The 24,368-nt window shown below is 53.5% G+C and overlaps 1 protein-coding gene across 1 annotated transcript in view; it reads right to left on the bottom strand.

The window, feature by feature from the left end:
• SCFD2 (sec1 family domain containing 2) overlaps positions 1-24,368 on the bottom strand; it is a 356,231-nt gene that overhangs the window by 268,590 nt on the left and 63,273 nt on the right. The gene's annotated exons all lie outside the window — the stretch shown is intronic.

Here is a 24,368-nt window from a genome sequence, read left to right as displayed (position 1 = left end):
ATGGCTGCTATGGCCAGGGCTGGGCCACGCCGAAGTCAGGTTTCCCACAGGGTTGGCAGGGACGCAAGCACTTGGGCCATCTTCTGCTGCCTTCCCGGGCCCATTATCAGGGAGCTGATCAGAAGCAGAGCAGCCAACACGTGAACTGGCGCCCCAGCGTGGAAGGCTGGCATCACAGGCAGCAGCGTAGCCCGCAGCCGCACCGTGCCAGCCCCTGAAATTCACGCCCAGAGCGTGCCGCTCTGCGGGGTTTTGCTGTGCTCAGAGCTATGCGCACATCAGCACCATGTAAATCAGGACATCTTTACTGCCCCTAAGGGAAACCCCATACCAAAATGAAAAAGATCGCATAAAGAAAGGTCACTTTATGTCGTGTATAAATACAGTCACAGGCCCGCAGCAAACAGAGAGCCCCTTGTCTAGAACATGAGTGAGTGCAGGGCCAGCAGCCTGGGGAGGGGCGAGGTTGCACCTACAGGGGGAGCGCGCAGCCTGGGGAGGGGTGAGGCTGCACCCACAGGGGGAGCACACAGCCTGAGGAAGGGGTGAGGCTGCACCTACAGGGAGAGCGCGCAGCCTGGGGAGGGGTGAGGCTGCACCCACAGGGAGAGCGAACAGCCTGGGGAGGGGTGAGGCTGCACCCACAGGGGGAGCGCGCAGCCTGGGGAGGGGTGAGGCTGCACCTACAGGGAGAGCGCGCAGCCTGGGGAGGGGTGAGGCTGCACCCACAGGGAGAGCGCGCAGCCTGGGGTGGGGGCGAGGCTGCACTCACAGGGGGAGCGCGCAGCCTGGGGAGGGGTGAGGCTGCACCCACAGGGGGAGCGCGCAGCCTGGGGAGGGGTGAGGCTGCACCCACAGGGGGAGCGCGCAGCCTGGGGAGGGGTGAGGCTGTACCCACAGGGGGAGCGCGCAGCCTGGGGAGGGGTGAGGCTGCACCTACAGGGGGAGCGCGCAGCCTGGGGAGGGGTGAGGCTGTACCCACAGGGGGAGCGCGCAGCCTGGGGAGGGGTGAGGCTGCACCCACAGGGGGAGCGCGCAGCCTGGGGAGGGGTGAGGCTGCACCCACAGGGGGAGCGCGCAGCCTGGGGAGGGGCGAGGCTGCACCCACAGGGGGAGCGCGCAGCCTGGGGAGGGGCGAGGCTGCACCCACAGGGGGAGCGCGCAGCCTGGGGAGGGGCGAGGCTGCACCCACAGGGGGAGCGCGCAGCCTGGGGAGGGGCGAGGCTGCACCCACAGGGGGAGCGCGCAGCCTGGGGAGGGGCGAGGCTGCACCCACAGGGGGAGCGCGCAGCCTGGGGAGGGGTGAGGCTGTACCCACAGGGGGAGCTCACAGCCTGGGGAGGGGTGAGGCTGCACCTACAGGGGGAGCACACAGCCTGGGGAGGGGTGAGTCTGCACCCACAGGGAGAGCGCACAGCCTGGGGAGGGGTGAGGCTGCACCCACAGGGAGAGCGCGCAGCCTGGAGAAGGGGTGAGGCTGTACCCACAGGGAGAGCGCACAGCCTGGGGTGGGGGTGAGGCTGTACCTACAGGGAGAGCGCACAGCCTGGGGAGGGGTGAGGCTGTACCCACAGGGGGAGCGCGCAGCCTGGAGAAGGGGTGAGGCTGTACCCACAGGGGGAGCGCGCAGCCTGCAGGGCGTGTCCACATTTCTCTGTCCACGTATTCGCCACGCAGATTCACGCGGAGGACACGGCCAGCCCAGCAGACCACCCAGGCGACGGCCCCGGCCTTCCGTCTCCATCAGGACAGAGGGTGCTGCGTGTGCCTGTGAACCTCACAGAAGCAGGCGGCCCCTGTGGCTCTGTGCTGCCTGATCTTCCGCTGGACATCACCCCCAGTCGCCATTTTTCTGGTTCCTGGGCTTTACTGCTCTGTGTGACTTTGCTGAGGGACACTGATCCTCTCGGCTTGGCACCGTGGTAAACGACAGAAACATCCTAGCACGTGCACCCATGTCTACTGCCCGCACACCCAGACTGGAACTGCAGCGCAGTGAACGCTGGGCTCCCGCCAGCACTGCCAAGTGGTTCTCCACGGCTGAGCCAACACCCTCACACACGGTAAATGGAATTCCACGCCACGTGACTTCTGAGTGGACACGCGGGGCTCAGGTGAGGCACCTGCATGAAGAAGCTTCCCGCTCGGCACTTCAGGCTGGGCAGCCAAGGCTCTAACACGGGTGGGAGAAACAGCACACGGGAAAACGCAGCGCCACACTGTCAGCGTGTCCTCTCTCACGGCTTCTTATTGACATTCTAACTACACAGGAGTCCGCCTGGAAGGTCACAGGAAGGGGCCGGCGCCGCAGTGCGGCAGATGAAGTGGCTGTGGCGATGCAGGCATCCCGCACAGAAGGCCAAGGCTGGGGCGATGCCGGATCCCGCACAGAAGGCCAAGGCTGGGGCGATGCAGGATCCCACACAGAAGGCCAAGGCTGGGGCGATGCAGGCATCCCGCACAGAAGGCCAAGGCTGGGGCGATGCAGGATCCCGCACAGAAGGCCAAGGCTGGGGCGATGCAGGATCCCGCATCAGAAGGCTAGGTCAAGGCCTGGCTCCCTGAGGAGGCAGCACAAGACGACCAACGTACCTGGGTCCCTGCCACCCATGTGGGAGACCAAGATGAAGCTCCAGGCTCCCGGCTCCAGCCTGGGGCAGCCACTTGGGGAGTGAATCGGTGCACAGAAAATCTCCCTCTCTCTCTCTTTCTCTCTCAGTGTGGGTATCTGTCTTTACTCTGTGTGTATGCAGTGTGTGTGTGTGTGTGTGTGTGAGTTTACATGTCTCGGTCTTCTCTCTGTGTATGTGTAGGTATGTGTGTTCGTGTGTGGCTTCTCTCTGGTTATGCGTGTGTGTCTCTGGCTTCTCTCTCAATCTGTGCGTGTCTGTTTCTGTGTATATGTGTGTGTACGTGTCTTGGTCTTCTCTTTGTGTATGCGTGTGCTTCTCTTTCAATCTGTGCTTGTCTGTGTGTGTGTGTGTGTGTGTAGGTCTCGGTCTCCTTGGTCTTCTCTCTCTGTGTATGTGTGTGTGTGTCTTCTCTCTGTGTATGTGTGTGTGTGTCTTCTCTCCGTGTGTGTGTGTGTCTCTGTCTTCTCTCTCTTTCAATCTGTGCATGTCTGTGTGTGTGTGTGTCTCTGTCTTCTCTCTCTCTCAATCTGTGCTTGTCTGTGTGTGTGTAGGTCTCCTTGGTCTTCTCTCTCTGTGTATGTGTGTGTGTGTTCTCTCCGTGTGTGTGTCTGTCTGTCTTTTCTGTCTCTGTATGTGTCTCCATCTTCTCTGTGTGTGTATGTCTCTCTCTCTTCATCTCCCTCTCTCTCTCCTTTTCTTGGCTCCCCTTCCCCTCCTTCATCTCTGACTTTCAAACAAACAAAGTAAATTCTAGAAGAAATGTGCTTGGGGACCACAAAGGAGGAAAGGGTGCACGGTACATTCACTTTGTGTTACGCACAGATTGTCATTCGAATCTTCTAGAAGACCTCGCTAGTGTTACACTTTAAATATTCTTTTGTTCTAAAACAACACACTGTGTGTTTCCTGGGAAGTGGACAGACCTATATTCTCCCCCCACCCCACCCCGGGAAGTGTGATCTGACCACCACCAAGGACTTGATCCTCGGGTGAAGAACGGCTTGCACAGATGAAAAAACATCAGGGTGATGCTGCTCACTTCCCACCGTAGCTGAGGTCGGGGGCAGAAAAACGCGGCTCCGCGCAGGTGGAGAGGTTTAAGCCGGACACAAGGAGAACCTCTGATGGTGACGACTGGCAGACACTACGCAGCCACCGCGCCGTCGGGCAGAGGTGATGAATCTGCCCCGGGACCGCGAGGGCAGCGCACGCGGCCATCTGCACCGCCAGCGCGGACAAGGCCCAGCTGGGGGCTGACGGCCGTTGTTATAACACCATAAATCCTGGAGAGGATCCTCCGGGACATCCTTTACATACAACGGTTCTTGTTACACAGACTTTTTTTTCCCAGCTCTTCACCATTACAAAGGTGGAACCAGAGCGAAGGTGAAGAGAACAACTCAGCCAAAGGGGTTCAGAATGCAGACATGGGGTGCACCCCGAGGCGAGCACGGAGACAAAGAACTGCAGCAAGATCGGGGTCACAAACAGAAGACAAACAGCTCACCCCAGAGTTACACAGCACAGTGAAACCCAACACCACCAGGAACACTCGCGGCTCAGCTTTCCTGGGAAACGCAGCCTTCCCGGGATTAACTTAAACACCGCCTGGACATTTATAAACCCAGCAGAGAGCAGGCGCTCGCGGCGGGGCCCGGGCTGTCTGGGAAGCAGCGTTTCCACGGCACGCCCGCTCCACCTGGAAGGGGGCCCTGCTCTCTAGGTGGCCTCTCAGTAAAGACGCTGCCCGCTCACAGCCGCGGCCTCCTTCCCGCTCACAGCCGCGGCCTCCTCCCCGCTCACGGCCGCGGCCTCCTCCCCGCTCACGGCCACGGCCTCCTCCCCACGCTGCCCGCTCACGGCCTCCTCCCCGCTCACGGCCACAGCCTCCTCCCCGCGCTGCCCGCTCACGGCCTCCTTCCCGCTCACGGCCACGGCCTCCTCCCCGCGCTGCCCGCTCACGGCCACGGCCTCCTCCCCGCGCTGCCCGCTCACGGCCACGGCCTCCTCCCCGCGCTGCCCGCTCACAGCCGCGGCCTCCTCCCCGCTCACGGCCACGGCCTCCTCCCCGCTCACGGCCACAGCCTCCCCCGTGCTGCCCGCTCACGGCCACGGCCTCCTCCCCGCGCTGCCCGCTCACGGCCGCGGCCTCCTTCCCGCTCACAGCCGCAGCCTCCTCCCCGCTCATGGCCACGGCCTCCTCCCCACGCTGCCCGCTCACGGCCACGGCCTCCTCCCCACGCTGCCCGCTCACGGCCACGGCCTCCTCCCCACGCTGCCCGCTCACGGCCACGGCCTCCTCCCCGCGCTGCCCGCTCACGGCCACAGCCTCCCCCAGCGCTGCCCGCTCACGGCCACGGCCTCCTCCCCGCTCACGGCCACAGCCTCCCCCGCGCTGCCCGCTCACGGCCGCGGCCTCCTTCCCGCTCACAGCCGCGGCCTCCTCCCCGCTCATGGCCACGGCCTCCTCCCCACGCTGCCCGCTCACGGCCACGGCCTCCTCCCCGCTCATGGCCACGGCCTCCTCCCCACGCTGCCCGCTCACGGCCACGGCCTCCTCCCCGCGCTGCCCGCTCACGGCCACAGCCTCCTCCCCGCGCTGCCCGCTCACGGCCACGGCCTCCCCCGCGCTGCCCGCTCACGGCCGTGGCCTCCCCCCACGCGGCCCGCGGGGCTCCTGTGCACTAGTAAGCAAGGGAGCCCACTGGAGGGCCCGGCGCTGGTCCCCACGGACCATGACCAACACGGTGAATACAGACTGCATTCACACCACCGGCCTGGAGGACACCAGCCACCACAGTGAGCACAAGACACAAGACTCAGGGTGGCCACGCAGGAGAAGGACTGCTCCACCTCGTCTCCCCAGACAGGATCGGCTGCGAGCGGGAAAACCTTCCACCCGCGGGGAGGTCGGCAGGAGGCGCCGCAGCCCCCTCGGCCTGCCAGACACTCACAGTCTCCACGAAGAATCCTGAGCTCCGTGCTTGACGCTGCCCTGGACCAAAAGCTCCGGCTCAGAAACAGACAAACAAGCAAACAACATTAAATAAAAAGGCTCCTGCACAGAAAAGGAAACAGTCCGTGGAACAGAGAGCGAACCCACGGACCACGGTGGTCAACATCACTGATCGTCAGAGAGACGTCACCTGACACAGAGATGTCACCTGACAGAGAGAGACGTCACCTGACACAGAGATGTCACCTGACACAGAGAGACGTCATCTGACAGAGACGTCACCTGACACAGAGATGTCACCTGACAGAGAGAGACGTCACCTGACACAGAGAGATGTCACCTGACACAGAGACGTCACCTGACACAGAGATGTCACCTGACAGAGAGACGTCATCTGACAGAGACATCACCTGACACAGAGATGTCACCTGACAGAGACGTCACCTGACAGAGAGAGACGTCATCTGACAGAGAGAGACGTCATCTGACAGAGACGTCACCTGACACAGAGATGTCACCTGACAGAGAGAGACGTCATCTGACAGAGACGTCACCTGACACAGAGATGTCACCTGACACAGAGACGTCATCTGACAGAGACGTCACCTGACACAGAGACGTCATCTGACACAGAGAGAGACGTCATCTGACAGAGACGTCACCTGACACAGAGATGTCACCTGACAGAGAGAGACGTCACCTGACACAGAGACGTCACCTGACACAGAGACATCACCTGACACAGAGATGTCACCTGACACAGAGAGACGTCATCTGACAGAGACGTCACCTAACACAGAGATGTCACCTGACAGAGATGTCACCTGACAGAGAGAGACGTCATCTGACAGAGACGTCACCTGACACAGAGAGACGTCACCTGACACAGAGACGTCACCTGACAGAGAGACGTCACCTGACACAGAGATGTCACCTGACAGAGAGAGACATCACCTGACACAGAGACGTCATCTGACACAGAGAGAGACGTCATCTGACAGAGACGTCACCTGACACAGAGATGTCACCTGACAGAGAGAGACGTCACCTGACACAGAGACGTCACCTGACACAGAGACATCATCTGACAGAGACATCACCTGACACAGAGATGTCACCTGACACAGAGAGACGTCATCTGACAGAGACGTCACCTGACACAGAGATGTCACCTGACAGAGAGAGACGTCACCTGACACAGAGAGATGTCACCTGACACAGAGACGTCACCTGACACAGAGACGTCACCTGACAGAGACGTCACCTGACACAGAGACGTCACCTGACACAGAGACATGTCACCTGACACACAGAGATGTCACCTGACACAGAGACGACACCTGACACACAGAGACGTCATCTGACACAGAGAGACGTCATCTGACACACAGAGACGTCACCTGACACACAGACAGATGTCATCTGACAGAGAGACGTCACCTGACACGGGTGAGGACGGCTGTGATCACAGACGCCACACACGTCCATGAGGGTGTGGAAAGGGAATGCAGACTGCTGCAGCCTTCATGGGTGACGCCACCGCGGCTCCTCCAGAAACTGGAAACAGAGGCCCCACCTGACCAGTGACCCTCCTGAAGGCAGACGGCCACGGCGGGGACACACGGCACCTGGGAGAGAAGAGCGCGCTCCCACGTTCACTGCGTTATCCGCTGTGCACAGTCTTCACTACTGTGAACTCTCCATCATCCACTAGGCGAACAGCCCAGACAGAGGGACAACCTCAATGTCTGGTGATGGGCAAGTGGATAAAGCACATGCGGTATCCACCAGTGTGTATGTGGCGGAATATTATCCAGCCTCGAGGAAGGAGGTCCTGACATTTGCCGCAACGTGGATGCAACCAGGAGCCATCAGACTGAGTGGGTCGAGCCTGACCCGGAACCAGAAACGCTGCAGGGTCTTGCTGACCGGTGGGATTGGTTGAGGTCAAGGAGAAAGAAGCAGAGGACTCAACAGTGGTTACCAGAGGCAGGTGTGGGGGAAGGAAAAGGGAAGGCGTTGGTCAGAGTGCACAAGCAGCAGACTCACAGGGGACAAGTCCGGAGACACACAGTACAACGTGAGGATGACAGCTAACGACGCTGTCCTGCCTTAGGGACACTGTTCTCAGGAAGCAGATTCTAGCTGCTCTTGTCACACGCAAGAACAGTGACTGTGAGGTGACAGGTGCGTTCCTCTGCTCCATTACGCCGGGAGTGATGGTAGGAACCGCTTTATCATCTGTACACGCACACACACCATGACGGGAACCTCGAATATGCACAATATAACTTATTTTTTAAAAGGAAGACAGAAGACAGGGAGACAGAGGAAAAGCAGAGAGCTGGAATTCAGAGCGAGATTAGAGGTGAAGAGAGGTGCCCAGCGCTGCTCCCACCACAGCGAGGGAGGAACCCGCCTCGGGAGGGGGCCGAGGGAGCGCATCCTGGGGAGGGGTCTGAGAGAGGGCCTCCCTAGACGGGGGGGAGAGGGGGGATCGGCAATGGGGGGCATCCTGGGTGGGGGCAGCTAGGAGGCGTGTGCCTGGGAGCAGCCTCGGGGAGCTCTGGGTCAGGGGAGGCTGGGGGCCCCAGGCAGCAGAGAGCGGAGGGCAGCAGAGAGAGGAACAAGGCACCCGGAGCGCCAAGCCTGGCTCGCCAGCCGGGGGACCCCCACACTGCTGGGCAGAGGGGCGTGCACAGTGATTCCCACCACCACTGCAGACCAGGAGCCCCGACCACAGCAGGGCTTCACATTCCCACAGGCTTAGCTCCAGTTGGAGGAGCAGCCTGGGGGCCCACACAGGGCTGTGATCCAGGGAACGGACTCACAGCAAGCACCACCCACCCATGCCCAGAACCCAGCTGCTGCAGCAGGGCCAACTTCAGACCAAGTCCCTGCCGGAGTCCATCACGCCCTAGGGGCCAGCACACGGCCCCAGCCTCGTGGCTACCGCTCCCAGAAGCCCTGGGGCCAGCATTTGCCCTCTCACATCCTGCACCTCCAGGACCGTGGCTGCCACCACGAGTGCAGGCGCTACTGGCAGTCACCTCGCAGGGCCTGCACAGGCCTCGCAGTGTCCCCTGTGCCACAACCAGGGCTGCCCCACCACCAACCCAGGCTCCACTGCTGCTTGCCTAGCAGGGCCTGAGGACTGGACACCCATGGGACCAGGGATGTAGCCCTGACACCACCAAGGCTCACTTCATAAGGCCTGGGGACTGGACACCCCATGGGACCAGGGATGTAGCCCTGACACCACCAAGGCTCACTTCAGGAGGCCTGGGGACTGGACACTCCATGACCAGTGACCACGGGACCAGGGATGCGGCCCGACACCACCAGGCTCACTTCGGGAGGCCTGGGGACTGGACACTCCATGACCAGTGACCATGGGACCAGAGATGCGGCCCGACACCACCAGGCTCACTTCGGGAGGCCTGGGGACTGAACACTCCATGACCAGTGACCATGGGACCAGGGATGCGGCCTGACACCACCAGGCTCACTTCGGGAGGCCTGGGGACTGGACACTCCATGACCAGTGACCACAGGACCAGGGATGCGGCCCGACACCACCAGGCTCACTTTGGGAGGCCTGGGGACTGGTTTCCCCGTGGTTCTCAGCTCCTGACCCCAGGTGCGAGCACCAGAAGCCTCAGCATGGCCTCCCCGGGACTGAGAATTCCGCTCTGGACACCATGTCTTCAGCAAGGCCACAGCACTACCTCGACAACATCTGTAGCCTGGACCACGGTGGCAAACACGGCTGCAGGCGCAGACAACGCTGACGTCGGCCACAGCTTAGAAACTACACGGAGGCTACACCGCTGCACGCGCTCAGAACCAAAGCCAAAGTGATCAGCACACTGCACCCACATCCCACATCAATGAAACGTCTCCTATGGAAGCTACTCTGTAAGAAGAGAAGAGACAACGGCTACACCGGATGTACAAAGACCAGCAGAGGGACACGGAAGCATGAGCAGCAAGGACACGCGACCTCGTTAAAGGAACACAGCACAGCAATCGTACAGAAACAGACCCCAACGGGAGGAAAGCCAACAAACGCCCGAGGACAAATTCTAAATACTTGCTCTAAGGACACTGAGCAACATGCAAAAGAAAATAGATACCTGATTCACTGAAATGAGGAAAACAATTCCTAATAGTATTGAGAAATTCAACAAAGAGCTGGAATCATAAAAGAACTAAATAAAAATCATAGAGCTGAAAAATTCTATCAATGAAATAAAAAACATAATTGAGAAATTAAGTGACAGACTAGACCAGTTAGAAGAAAGAATTTCATAGCTTGAATATAGGTCTTTAAAGTAAGATAGACAGATAGACAGATAGATAGATAGATAGATAAGTAGGTAGGTAGGTAGGTAGGTAGGTACGTAGGTAGGTAAATAGAAAGAAACAGCCCTTGAGACTTACAGGACATTATTAAGTGAACAATTTACATTATGGAGGTTCCAGAAAGAGAAGAGAAAAGGCATTGAAAACCTATTTAACAAGATAATAATTGAAAAATTCCCAAGTGTCTACACGCACCAAGAAAGAACTTCTCCAAAGTATATTAAACAGGGCGGGCGCTGTGGTGTAGCAGATGAAGCCACCACCTGCAGTGCCCACATCCAATATGGACACTGGTTCAAGATCCGGATGCTCCACTTCTAATCCAGCTCTCTGCTATGGCCTGAGACAGCAGTAGAGGATGGCCCAAGTGCTTGGGCCCCTACACCCATGTGGGAGACCCAGAGGAAGCTTCTGGCTCCTGGCTTTGGGTCAGCCCAGCTCTGGCCACTATGGCCATTTGGGGAGTGAACCAGTGGATGGAAGATATCTCTCTCTCTCTCTGCCTCTGCCTCTCCATAACACTTTCAAAAAAAAAAAAAAAACTCTTTAAAAACAAAAGAATTATCCAAACTATATTATAGGTAGTAAATTGCCAAAAGTCAAAGACGAAGGGAACACTAAAAACAGCAAGAGATGAGCATCAAGCAATGAGGGATTCCTCATTAGACTAACGGCACATTTCTCAACAAAAGTCCCTACAGGCCATAGGATAATGGGATGACATATTTAAAGTCCTGAAAGAAAAGGAAATGCCAACTAAGAACACCATATGCAGCAAAGCTATTCTTGAGAAATTAAGAACAGACAACCAAAAACTGAGGGACTCCCCAGCCTTATAAGAAAACCTGGAAGCCATAACTACCATCACAAAACATGAGAATGAAGCTCACTGGTAATGGAGAAACCCCAGAGAAAGAACCAAACCTCATCACCACAGAACACCACCAACTCACAAAGACAATAATAGAGGCAGAAACAGAACTCACAAAGTAACTGACAAAATGGTAGGAAAACATTCTTACCGATCAGTGACAAACCTGACTTGAACAAACTGGATTTTGGAGGCCAGTATTGTGGCACAGTGGGTTAATCCGCTGCCTGGGATGCTAGCTTCCTGCGAATATGCTTGGGAAGGCAGCACCAGACAGCCACCCACATGGGAAGCCTGGATGGAGCTCCTGGCTCCTGGCTTTAGCCTGGCTCAGTCCTGGCTATGATGGCCATTTGGGAAGTGAGTCCGCAGATGGAAGAGCGCTTTCTCTGTCTTTCCTTCTCTCCCTGTCATTCTGCCTTTCAAATAAATAAATAAATCATTTACTTAAACAATCTGTGAAAGGCTAATATTAAGAGTGGTGGATTCACTTACTTGGTGGAGATTTCAACAAAGCAAAGCATTGACACTGCAGCCCAGCTGGACGGTTCTGGCCAAATTTACAGTGACCAAGAGAAAGCAGCACAGTCTTGCTAAGGGCCGATTCCTCCTTTCCACTTTCTCGTTCTTCCTTTTGGATTGAGATTGTTATCTCGTGCCTAGCCACCCTTATCCTTCAGAAATATGCAACTTTTTAAAATGTTACAGGCTAACAGCTGTAAAAATTTGCCTTAAGTCTCAGATGAAATGCTGGGCTTGCACTGTAACTAAACAATTAGTACCAGGTGACACTAGGGGAGTGGAATGAATGCACTGTGAGATGGACCATGGGAATGTGAGGATCTGGGGGTGGCTGCAGTGTCTCCTGGGGTCTGTGGTCAGAAGCTTGGTCCCAAGGAGGGCGCAATGGGAAGTGCGGGGGGGACTCTTAAGAGCAGGGGCCTGGTGGGGACGTGCACTCAAGGGAGGTCCTCCCAGTCCACCTCACAGTGCTCCCAAGAGTGTTGTCACAGAGGAGCAGCCCGGGCCCTCCACTCCCGCTGCTCCTATTTCAGACAAAGCACTTGCCCTCACACACTCCCACCACTGTGATCCAATAGGATGTGATGCAGCGACACAGAGGGTCCTCGCCAGAACTGAGCTGATGTCAGTGCCCTGGCCTTGAACACAAAGACCATGAGCTAAGTAAATCTCTTCTTTGCCATTAAAAAAAGTCTCTCATTGAAGAAAAATTTCAGGACATAATGGCTTTACATCCGAATTATACAAAACACTTCAAGCACTAATTCCAATTTCCTAGAACTATTCCAAAAAATTGAAAAAGAAGTCTCTCAAAAATTCTCCACAAGGTCACTATTATCCTGATACCAAAACAAGACAATGACGCACACACAAATTATGGACCAATCTCCCTGATGACCATAGATGTAAAGATTCCTAACCAAATAGTAGCAAATCAAATCCAACAACACATCCAAAAGAGCATATAACATGATCAAGTGGGATTTATCCTGGGGTTGCAAGGACGGCTCAGCATATGGAAATCAACAAACGTAAATGTAGCTCAACAGAACAAAGGACAAAAACCATATGAGCATCTCAGTAAACGCAGAAAAAGCATGTCTTCAGACAAGCCTCCCTTCATGATTAAAACTCTCAACAATAGTTATACAAGAAATACACCTCAACACAATAAAGGCTACGTTTGACAAACCTATAGCCAAATGAAACTGAAAAGTGAACACCTGGGGCCGACACTGTGGCGTAGAGGGTTAAGCCACTGCCTGCAGAATTGGCATCGCATATGGGTGCCGGTTTGAGTCCCAGCTGCTCCACTTCCGATCCAGCTCTGTGCTATGGCTTGGGAAAGCAGTGGAAGATGGCCCAAGTCCTTGGGCCCCTGCACCCTTGTGGGAGACATGGAAGAAGCTCCTGGCTCCTGGCTTCGGATCAGTGCGGCTCCAGCCATTGCAGCCATCTTGGGGGTGAACCAGTAGCCTGGGAAAACAGTAGAAGGTGGCCCAGGTGCTTGGGTCCCTGCACAGGCGTGGGAGACCCAGAAGAAGCTCCTGGCTCGTGGCTTCAGATCGGTGCAGCTTCAGCCATTGTGGCCATTTAGGGAGTGAACCAGCGGATGGAAGATCTCTCTCTCTCTCTCTCTCTCTCTCTCTCTCTCTCTCTCTGCCTCTCCTTCTCCCTCTGAGTAACTCTTTCAAATAAAATAAATAAATCTGTAAAAAAAAAAAAAAAGTGAAAACCTATGTGTTTTCTCTAAGATTTCAATGTAATCCCTATCAAAATGCTAATGACATTTTTCACAAAAATAGAAAAACAATCTTAAAAATCATATAGAACCACAAAAGAGCCAGAATAGTTAAAGCAAAAGCAATCCATCACAGTACTTGACTTCAAAACACACTCCAAAGCTGTAGTAACCAACAAAGCATGGTACTGGCAAAAAACAGACACACAGGCCAATGGAACAGAAGAAAGAACTCCCACGGTGATCCATGCACATGCAGCCATCTGATTTTTGACAGAGAACAGTCAATAAATACTGATGAGAAAACTGAATATTTATTAGAATAATAAAACTTTATCCCTCTTACCCTATATGAAAATAAACTCAAAATGCATGAAAGGTCTAAGTTTAATCTCCGGTCATTTGAAACTTATAGAAGAAAGTAAAAAGGAAACACCTCAGGATAGATGACGACTTTTCAGACACTAAAAGTACAAGCAACCAAAGTGAAAAAGGACAAACAGGAATGTATCGAACTAAGAAGCTGCTGCACACCTTAGGAAACACCAGGATAGAGACAAGAGACAGGATGGGAGGAATCATTTATGAACTATTCCCCCAACAGGGAATATTTTCTAGACCATATAAAGAACTCACAATTCAGGCCGGCGCCATGGCTCAATAGGCTAATCCTCCGCCTAGCGGCGCCGGCACACCGGGTTCGAGTCCCGGTCGGGGCGCCGGATTCTGTCCCGGTTGCCCCTCTTCCAGGCCAGCTCTCTGCTATGGCCCGGGAGTGCAGTGGAGGATGGCCCAAGTGCTTGGGCCCTGCACCCCATGGGAGACCAGGAGAAGCACCTGGCTCCTGCCTTCGGATCAGCGTGGTGCGCCGGTCGCAGCACGCTGGCTGTGGTGGCCATTGGAGGGTGAACCAATGGCAAAAGGAAGACCTTTCTCTCTGTCTCTCTCTCTCACTGTCCACTCTGCCTGTCAAAAAGTAAAAAAAAAAAAAAAAAAAAAAAAGAGCTCACAATTCAATAGCAAAAAAATATAGTGAAAATCCAATGTTAAAAAAGACAAATGATCTAAACAGACATTGCTCCAAAGAAGACATACAAATGGCCATAAAGTATGAAAAAATGCTCAATACTGCTAGTCATTAGGAAAACGCACAAGATCATAATGAGAAATCACATCACCCCAGTAAGAATGGTTATTCTCAAAAAGGTAAAAAACATGGGGCGGCTGGCCGGCACTGTGGCACAGTGGGTTAAGCTGTCACCTGCAACGCCAGCATCCCACATGGGAACAAGTTCAAGTCCTGCTGCTGCACTTCCGATCCAGCTCCCTGTGATTGAGCCTGGGAAAGCAGTGGAGGATGGCTCAAGTCCTTGGGTCCCTGCCACCCACATGAGAGCCCTACATGGAGTTTCTGGCTCCTGGCATTAGCCTGGCCCAGACCTGGCTGTTAAAGTCATTTGGATGGAAGACATCTAGTCTCTCTCTGTGTATGTCTCTCCCTTTCTGTTAATCTACCTTTCAAATCAATTATTTTTTTTAAAACAAAGGCAAGAAATATCAAATGCTGGTTAGAATACATAGAAAGGAGACTGTTTAACACACTATAAATAAGTACAGCCACATGGAAAACAGTGTGAAGTTTCCTCAAACCACTAAAAATCTAACTACAAAACAGCCCAGCAATGTTACTACCAGTTAAGTATCCAAAAGAATTGAGGTCCTATCAAAGAGCTATGTGAAGTTCTACCACTTATCGTAGCACTGTTCCCAACAGCTAAGACAATCCACCAAAGCACCACCACCAACAATGCACGGACAAAGAATGTGGTGCATATCCACAATGGAACAGTATTCAGCTGCAGAGATGAATGAAGTCCTGTCGTTCAACTAAGTGAAGCAAGCCAGGCACAGAGAGACGACCTCTGCATGTCCTCTCTCATTGGTGGAAGCCAGGAAGGCTGCTGGCACAGAACAGGACAGGGAGCAAAGCTCACTGGGAGCTGAGGGGGGGGATGGTGGGGATGGAGAGGGTGCCAAACACAATCAGGTAGCAGGACTTCGTCCTGGGGTTCCCTAGCCCAGTGCAGCCCACCACAATTAGATACGCTCAGATAACTAGAACAGGAAAGAAGCCAAAGGTTCTCAACACATGGAAACAATTAACGGTGGAGAAGATGGAAATGCTAATAAGCCTGACTTAATCATCATACTGTTCACAGGTTTGGAATTTTCATATTGTGTGCCAGAAACATTCTGTGGCAGAAAAATGTCCTAAAAAAAAGAAATACGGAGCCGTCGCTGAGAAGCATGGAGGCAGAGGGGGGATGCTTACGAGACACTAGGACTCGGGCTGCCGGCCCGCAGAGGAGCGACAGAGAACAGAGGCGGCCAGGAAAGCCCTGTCCAGGACTCGCCGCTGACCGTAACCCAGTGACAGCTCCTCTGATGTGCTTCTCCATCTCCTCTCCCTCGTATCCCCTGAAGGGACGCATCCCGCAAGGGCTCCGGCCTCAGCGCTCTTCTTCAGTCCACCGTCTCTCCTCCAGTGACCACGTATTACATGGATTTCCTTAGGAGTGCACTGGTTAGGTGTCAACATAGGCACAGGCAACTAAATCCAAACCTCTACCAGCCCTTAGAAACCATCTCTGTAGCCACCCATTTCTCAAGATGACAGGGGAACAAATCCTACATCAGAGACCTGTCATTACTTTGATAATGTGCCTTATCCCCGCCCCCCCGCCCGCCCCCAGGAGATAATAATGTCATCATGCTGTATCCTTGTTTCAAAGATCACCTTGAATATTATTTTTTTAAGATTTATTTATTTATTTGAAAGTCAGAGTTAGAGGAGAGGCAGAGAAAGAGAGAGAGGTTTCCATCCGCTGGTTCACTCCCCAACTGGCCACAACTGCCAGAGCTCCGCTGATCCGAAGCCAGGAGCTTCTTCTGGGTCTCCCAAATGGGTGTTCCAAATGGGTCTCCCAAGTGGGTGCAGGGGCCCAAGCACTTGGGCCATCTTCTACTGCTTTCCCAGGCCATAGCAGAGAGCTTGACTGGAAGTGGAGCAGCCGGGACTAGAACCAGCGCCCGTATGGGATGCCGGTGCTTCAGGCCAGGGTGTTAACCTGCGGCATCACGGCACCAGCCCCAGTCACCTTGAATTTTAAAAGCCCTATGTTTCACATAAATCAGCTCACTACCATTGCCAGGCTGGAAAGTACGAAAAGCTTCTTTTTGCACACAGAGAAACAAATAACTTGTTCATTTGAAAGCAAAATATTGTTTTTGATATTTTAAAGATTCATCTTATCTATCTGAAAGATAGAGAGAGAGAGAGAGAGGAAGAGAGAGAGAGAGTATCTTCCACCCACTGGTTCACTCCCCAGATGTCTGCAACAGGCATGGCTGGGCCAAGCCAACGCCAGGAGCTTCTCCCAGGGGCCTAAGCACTTGGGCTGCCTTGCACTGCTTTCCCAGGCCATTAGCAGGGAGCTGGATCAGAAGTGGAGCAGCTGGGACTCAAACGGGTGCCCATATGGAATGCCAGTGCTACCGACTGTGGCTTACGTCACTACGCCACAGTGCCGGCCCCACAAAATATTCTGTATGTCTAGGAGAACGTAAGAGACAGTAAGCACATACAGTAATTATGTTTTGAATGAATGAAGTGGTCTATTACCTCCATGTATGGACAACATACAGAAAACAGCGAGCTTTGCCTCCTTTTGCACATCCAGCTGTGACTCCAGCGGTCCCTAAGAAACTGTTCCAACCTTAAACCCCAGAGAATATGGCGTTCTTTTAAATAATCGTTCCCAAAGATGTCCTCCAGCCTGTCTCCGAGTCACTTTCAGGTCATCAGCAAAGTCAAAACTATTTTCAGAGAGTGGGTGCTTTTTCTAATTCTTACGACATCTGTGTCCCACATCAAAGGACCTGGCGTCAACTCCTAGCCAGAGGCCCTGAGTCCAGCTTCCTACTAACGCAGACCGGGGGAGGCAGCAGTGACAACTCAAATAACTGGTTTCCTGCCTCCCACGTGGGAGACCTGGACTGAGACCCTGGCTCCTGGCTTCAGCCCTGGTCCAGCCCCAGCCGTCTGTACAGTCGGGGAGTGAACCAGAGGAGAAGTGCATTCTCAATCTCTCTCATAATCTCTCTTTCTCTAACAAAGAATAATTTTAAATGTTTTAAACTAATAATACCACGGAGCTATTTGATTTTGTCACATTCAAACAAACAGTGAAAATTAAGAGTGTGAGCTAAGCAAGAGTGCTGAAGAATGCCAAAGAGGGGGCAGGCGTTGAGCCGCAGCGAGGGAAGCCGCTGACTGGGCTGGAGTCCCGCCTCCACTGCCAACCCAGCTTCCTGCTGCGCATGAGGGCTCACGCACCTCAGTCCCTGCCACTCACACAGGAGATACAGGCGGAGTTCCTGGCTCCTGGCTTTGACCTGGTCCACACTGGGCTATTGCAGCCATTTGGCAGGTAAATCAGCAGATGGGAAATCTCTCAATCTCTCTCTCTCTCTCTCTCATCTCTTCCAAGTAATAAATAAATAAATACTTAATAGAAAAAGAAAGGCAACAGGGAAGGGTAGAGGGATGCAACCAAGGCGTCCTGCAGGGAAGAAGCTGAGCAACAGCACCCTAGCTATTCTCGCCTCCCTGCCCCCAACATGCCCTACCCATGCCTCCGGCTGGCAAATGCAACCGACAGGCAAGGTCAGCTGAGCTGGCAAAGCCACCCACAGGGTTGGCCTCCAGTGGCACAGGTGGAGAAGGCTGGACAGTGGATGTGGAGAACAATCAGAGGAAGCATTCCGGGCCGAGGCACCAGAGACCTGGATCTGGGAAGTTCACGCTGGAGAAAGGAGAGTGGAGCAGGTGGTGACACGCTGCTGGAGGTGAGGCTAGAAGGCAGCGACTTTACGAATCGTGCTCAGGCGTTCCGACACTATCTTAAGGCAACAGCAACCATCAGAGGGCTTTGCGGGCAGGGGAGTGGGCAGTCATCCCGTGTGTCCAGCTGTGTGGCTGCGGCTCCCGCCCCAGTCTGACCCCTCCATCTAGAAAGAGGCCTGAGGCCGGAGTCGAGCAGAGCCAGCTTTGCTCCCTGGCTCACTCGCAGCTGCCTGCCACGTGGAGGCCCAGCGAGCAGGACACAGACCGGCTATTCCAACAGAGGAAAGGGAGCCGGGCGGCTGAAAGCAAAACACACCGGGGAGGCAGCGACTCAGAGCAGCCAGCACCAGCACCACGGAGAGAACAAACCCAGGAGGCTGGGGTTGCAATAACTCACGAGCCTGGGGACCTGTGAGCTGCACCCTGGCCCTCTGGGAACAGCTGCTCAGCTGGGCTGGCCTCTAGGGGAGGGGGGTGCTGGAAGAGCTGCAAACTGGACCTGGCTGCTACAGGAGGCAGAGGGAAAGGGCCCAGGGCACCAACAGGACAGGGCGAGTTGCTTCTTTACCCTCCAGCCTCGCAGTCCCCTGCAGCACCCCTTACAGCCAAGCCCAGCAGGGGCCGGCCGGAAGGCAGACTGTGGCCTGATGTAGAGGGAGATGGCGACAGCAGGTGCAGGAATCCTGGGAAAGAAGCTTACCCTGGCTGGGCCTCAGTTTCCCTCGTCTGTGAGACAGGAGTGAAAGGCAACAAACTCACAGGACTAAATGAGAAAACTGCAAAACACTGTCATCACCCAGAACTTCAGAAAAGTTCAACCCCTGCCCTGGTCCCCCAGCTGTACTCAGAGCAAACGAGGGCGAGGGCGTGTGGGAGTTAACCAGCAGAGCGAGCGAGCAGGCGCCCGGACTTTCTGATCTCCTGTCAATCAGCTTACACGAGCATCGCAGGCTGTGCTGCTCTTATGGGTTCTAATCTACTGCTTCTTGCAGTTTGGCAAGTTCCCCATCTTCCCACCCCTTGGCGAAGGCGGAAGTTATAACTGCGACCAAAACGCAGCTGTCAGCCCAGCCACCACGGGACGAACTCAAGGACCCAAAGCAGGAAGTGCAGCACTCCCGACCATGTGGCGGGAAAGCACACACCCAAGAAACGTCTGCTTCACTGCTGGGCTTCAAGGCCAGTGTTGCCAAACGTTGAGAGTGGGAAATGGCTGTGCGTACGGCATTGATGGGAAACAAACAAAACCTCACATGGAGCTTTATTAACAAAAGTGCACGGTCCAAAACAGAACGGCACGTCTTTGCTCAGCTCTGGAATTCACACTTTAGGAAAGAAGTTAACAAACCAGGGCTTTGCCAGTGGCTCAGAACTGGAGACAACTGTGACGATAAAAGGAAGGAAAGGCTTGTCTTCACGAAGAACTCATCACACTTAATTCAAAAGACAAATGGTGGTGAGTTGCTAAGGCTGACACTGGAGTGCCCAGAACTTGGACATCAAAGCAAAGTAAGACGTCCTGGAGAGGCCGGCACTGTGACTCAGCGGGTTGAAGCCCCAGTCTGCAGTGCCAGCTTCCCATATGGGCGTCTCAGCTGCTCCACTTCCAATCCAGCTCTCTGCTATGGCCTGGGACAGCAATAGAAGATGGCCCATGTCCTTGGGCTCCTGCATCCACGTGGGAGACCCAGAGGAAGCTCCTGGCTCCTGGCTTTGGATCGGCGCAACTCCAGCCATTGCAGCCAACTGGAGAGTGAACCAGCAGATGGAAGACCTCTCTCTCTCTCTCTCTCTCTCTCTGCCTCTGCTTCTCTGTAACCCTGCCTTTCAAATAAATAAATAAATCTCTTTAAAAAAAAAATAAGAAGAAGAAGAAGAAGAAGTAGTACTGGAGAAGACACTGGGTGTATCAGGTAAGACCTGCGTTGGATGCCCACACCCCATATCAGAGTGCCCGGATTCTAGTTCTGGCTCTGCTCCCAATTCATTGCCTGCAATGCACACCCTGGAAGACAGCAGGCAATGGTTCAAGTAGCTGGGTCCCTGCCACCCAGGTGAGAGGCTTGGATTTAGTTCCTGGCCCTTGGCTTCAGTGTGGCCCAGTGTGGCTGGTCTCTGTCTCTCTCTTTCTCAAAACAAGGAAAAGAAAAAGAAAAAAAAAAAAAAAAAACACAAAGAAGTATCATGATGTAATGGATCAGGCTCCTGTCTAGAAATGTAGCTCGAGAGACCTGTCTATCAAGTGTGACCACAGAGGTCTGGGGCTGGGGATGGTGAGCAGTCAGCGAGGAGGTAACTGAACCTGACCGTAACTGAACGACTGTCAACTGTACATAAAGAAAGACTTGTTATCAGAAGAGACAGATTCAACAGAAAGCAGAAACAAATGAAGTGGAAAGAACGAATTTTCCAGAAATTCAGTCAACAATGCCAGGAGCCAAACTGCACTGGATTAATCAGCAAGAAGCCAGCGAGGAAGCAGAGGCCGCAGCGTGCAATGCAGACAGCATCGTAAACAGATGTGTCTCACTCCAGCTCTAACAGCAGCTTCCTGTCACCGTCAAACACGGGCGTGAGCTCCGTCTGCAGAGCCACGGCCCAAGCCAGCGAGGACCTCGGCCACAGCAGTCCTCCAGAGAAAGGGCTCCCGTGCGACAGCCGTCTCCATTCACTCTCCCGTGAGCGGTCGCTTCTCATTCAAACAAATGCATTTCCTGGGGTCCATGTGCGCTTCACGTTCAGGACACATTTTTCATTATGAAAGCCAGTGGGAAAAACACAATTTACTTCCCGTGCTGTAAAAGTCACTTTTCTGGAACCTATCTACTTAGTTAACTGACAACTTAATAACAAGCTCTCAGAGAGATGGCATGTGTTTATACTGCCGTGATAAAATGATTTTTTTTTTCATTTTAGCAATTAAACTTTTATCCTTTAAGAGAATGATGTTTATTTCCCTTGGTGCTCATAATGTTTTAATGTGAACTTACTTTGTACTAAGAACTTTTGTGTTTAGAGCTGAGGTCTCCATCCAGGGATCCCTCTCGGTGAATTTAAATGCAAGTGAATCCTCAGACTAGAATTAAAATCTGCTCAATGTCTCAACAACACCAGAAGCCTCTGTCTCAGTCAGAAAAATTTACACTTCAGGAGAATTTACAGCAGGGGATGGGGAAAGAGTCATCGTTTAAAGCACATTTTGTAGCTGAAAACATTGCTACGAGAAGCATTCCAGCCACGTAGGATTGCACAGCGTGACTGTTTTAGGATAAGCCAAGTGATAAGCCGTTTTCAAATATCAATGTTTTATTACATGTGAGGCTTACAGGTCGCTTTCTTACTGGTCACGGCCACATGGATGTTTGTCTATGGAAAAGAGAGACACGAGAAATCCTGGCCTGTGACACAAAGCAGAGACGGGCAGCGACGCTGTGCGGGCACTCGGAGAGCGGGTGCTTGGAGCCCAGCTCCTGGGTTCTGCCTACAATAAAAGGCTGCTAACACACATCTGCTTCTTCCCTTCTTTTTTTCTCCTCACTTCACCCCAACGTCTGGTGTTTTGGAATAAAGAATCCATTTTACCTTTGTTTCCTTTTTTTTTTTTTTTTTTTGGTTGACAGAAAAAAATTTAAATTTGAATTCCTTATGGGGCTACTCATGCTTTTTTAAAAAATGTCAGCCTCTGATTGCTGTTAGAAGATACTGCCCTTTAGAAAAGTAAGTTTGTTGATCTTTTAAGAGCCCTGAAATGAGCAATAAAAACTGATTTATGCTCTGTGATAGCATCACCAGGTTCTATCACGGAAACACAAAATAAATTAACCCCATCATCAAGACCCTGCCCAGGGGCCGGCACTGTGGCAAAGCAGGTAGAGCCACTGCCTACAGTGCTGGTGTCCCATGTGGGCACCGGTTCGAGTCATGGCTGCTCCACTTCTGATCCAGCTCCCTGCTATGTCCTGGGAAAGCAGTGGAAGATGGCCCAAGTACTTGGGCCCCTGCAGCCACGTGGGAAACCCGGCAGAAGCTCCGGGCTCCTGGCTTTGGATCAGCGCAGCTCCGGCCATTGCAGCCAACTGGGGAGTGAACCAGCGGATGGAAGACCTCTCTCTCTGCCTCTCCTCCTCTCTGTGTAACTCTGACTTTCAAATAAATAAATAAATCAATAAATCTTTAAAAAAAAAAAAAAGACTGTGCGCATTCGCCCTTTCCCTGCTCTACAGTATGTACCAGCTCCTACTCCAACACAGTGAGGAATTCGGTAACACACTGGTAAGAGGTCCCAGTACCCAGGACGGTGGAAAGAGAAGAAATGAGGGAAGGGGAGCAGGGAGGGCACAAGGGCTACTGATGAAGTTTCAGGACAGGCACCAAGCGTCAGCTGGTTTCTGCTCCAAACCAACACGCAGGGCTGTGGCACTGGTTCTACAGAAGCAGGACGGCGTAAACACACAGCCCATCCCTCCCTGGCTCCTTATCAGACACCCAGCTGGCAGCATACTTCACTGTCCTCTGCTACGGCTTCCTTATCTGAAAAGTGGGATTCCTATCTCACGGAATCTCATCAGGAGGCCCTGGCAGAGGTAAGGTGTCAGGAGATGTGGGCTCTCCTCTCTCCCATCGTGGTCGCCATGTTCCTCAGAGCCCTCACAGACAGTCCCCAACCCACCACAGTCATGGTGCCTTTTCCTACTGGGATCCGGTAACTGCTTCCTCCCAGCGATTTCCGCAGCCTTCCACATCCCAAGGCTTCTTCTACTTCAGTTTGACAGGCTGAGTCGCGCCCGTGAGTAACTCGAGACGGGCTGAGTCTCGGCAAAGAAAAGGCCCCACCCAGGACAGTGCCCGAGTGGTGTCCACTGGGCACCGAGGGGCAGACGACAAGACAGAAATCTTAGATTTTAAAACATGGAAATTTTTTGCACATTTCCAAAAACAAACTCTGTGAAAAGACTCAGTATACGTACTGAAATATTTCTCTGTTAATAAAATCATTTAGCATAGTTTTTAAAACTGCAAATAAAAAGGCAAATTCCTTTTCTTTTCTTATTTTTTTTTAAGATTTATTTATGGAGCTGGCACCATGGCGCAGTAGGTTAATCCTCTGCCTGCGGAGCCAGCATCCCATGTGGGAGCCGGTTCTAGTCCCAGTTGCTCCTCTTCCAGTCCAGCTCTCTGCTGTGGCCCGGGAGGGCAGTGGAGGATGGCCCAAATGCTTTGCCCTGCACCCACATGGGAGACCAGGAGACGCACCTGGCTCCTGGCTTCAGATCGGCACAGTGGGCGGCCATAGCGGCATTTGGGGAGTGAACCAACAGAACGAAGACCTTTCTCTCTGTCTCTCTGTGTCTAACTATGCCTGTCAAATAAATAAAAAATAAATCTCTTTTATTTATTTGACAGACAGAGTCACAGACAGTGAGAGAGAGAGAGAGACAGAGAGAGGGGTCCTTGCTCCATTGGTTCATGCTCCAAATGGCCACCATGACTGGCGCTGCGCCGATCTGAAGCCAGGAGCCAGGTGCTTCCTCCTGGTCTCCCACACGGGTGCAGGGACCCAAGCACCTGGGCCATCCTCCACTGCCCTCCCGGGCCACAGCAGAGAGCTGGACTGGAAAAGGAGCAACTGGCTAGAACCGGCACCCATATGGCTATATGCCATATGCCGGTGCCGCAGGTGGAGGATTAACCAAGTGAGCCACAGCGCCAACCCCGATTTATTTATTTATTTAAAAGGCAGAGTTACAGACAGAGAGAGAGGTCAGTCTTCTAGCTACTGGTTTACTCCCCCAATTGGCTGCAAGAGCTGGAGCTGGGCCAGTCTGAAGCCAGGAGCCAGGAGCTTCTTCTAGGTCTCCCACACAGGTGCAGGGGCCCAAGCACTTGGCCATCTTCCACTGCTTTCCAGGTCATAGCAGAGAGCTAGATTGGAAGAGGAGCAGCCAGGTCTTGAACTGGCACCCATATGGGATGCCAGTGCCACAAGCAAAGGCTTAACCTACTATGCCACAGAGGCAAAACCCCAAATTCCTTTTTTAAAATCAAAACAGTAGGGGGCAAGAGGTTTGACTGACAGCTAAAAACCCTGGTTAAAATGCCCACATTCCACATCAGAGTGCTGAGTTTGACGTCCAACTCCATCCTCCTGCTAACGCAGACCTGGGAGGCAGCAGGTGATTGCTCAGGTGACTGGGCTCACACCACCCCCTGGAGACCCAGATGAGCCCCTGTCCCCTCAGCCCAGGCCACTGTGAGCACGTGGGGAATGAACCAGATGAGGGCTTTCTCCCACTCTCTCTTCCTCTCTCTATCCGCCAGTCTTTCTCTGTGTTTCTAATAAATAAATGAAAATTTTAGGAGAAGCACCTGGCTCC

The sequence above is a fragment of the Lepus europaeus genome, chromosome 8 (assembly GCF_033115175.1).
Source record: "Lepus europaeus isolate LE1 chromosome 8, mLepTim1.pri, whole genome shotgun sequence".
Lineage (NCBI taxonomy): Eukaryota > Metazoa > Chordata > Mammalia > Lagomorpha > Leporidae > Lepus > Lepus europaeus.
This window is presented reverse-complemented; position numbering and strand designations above follow the sequence as displayed.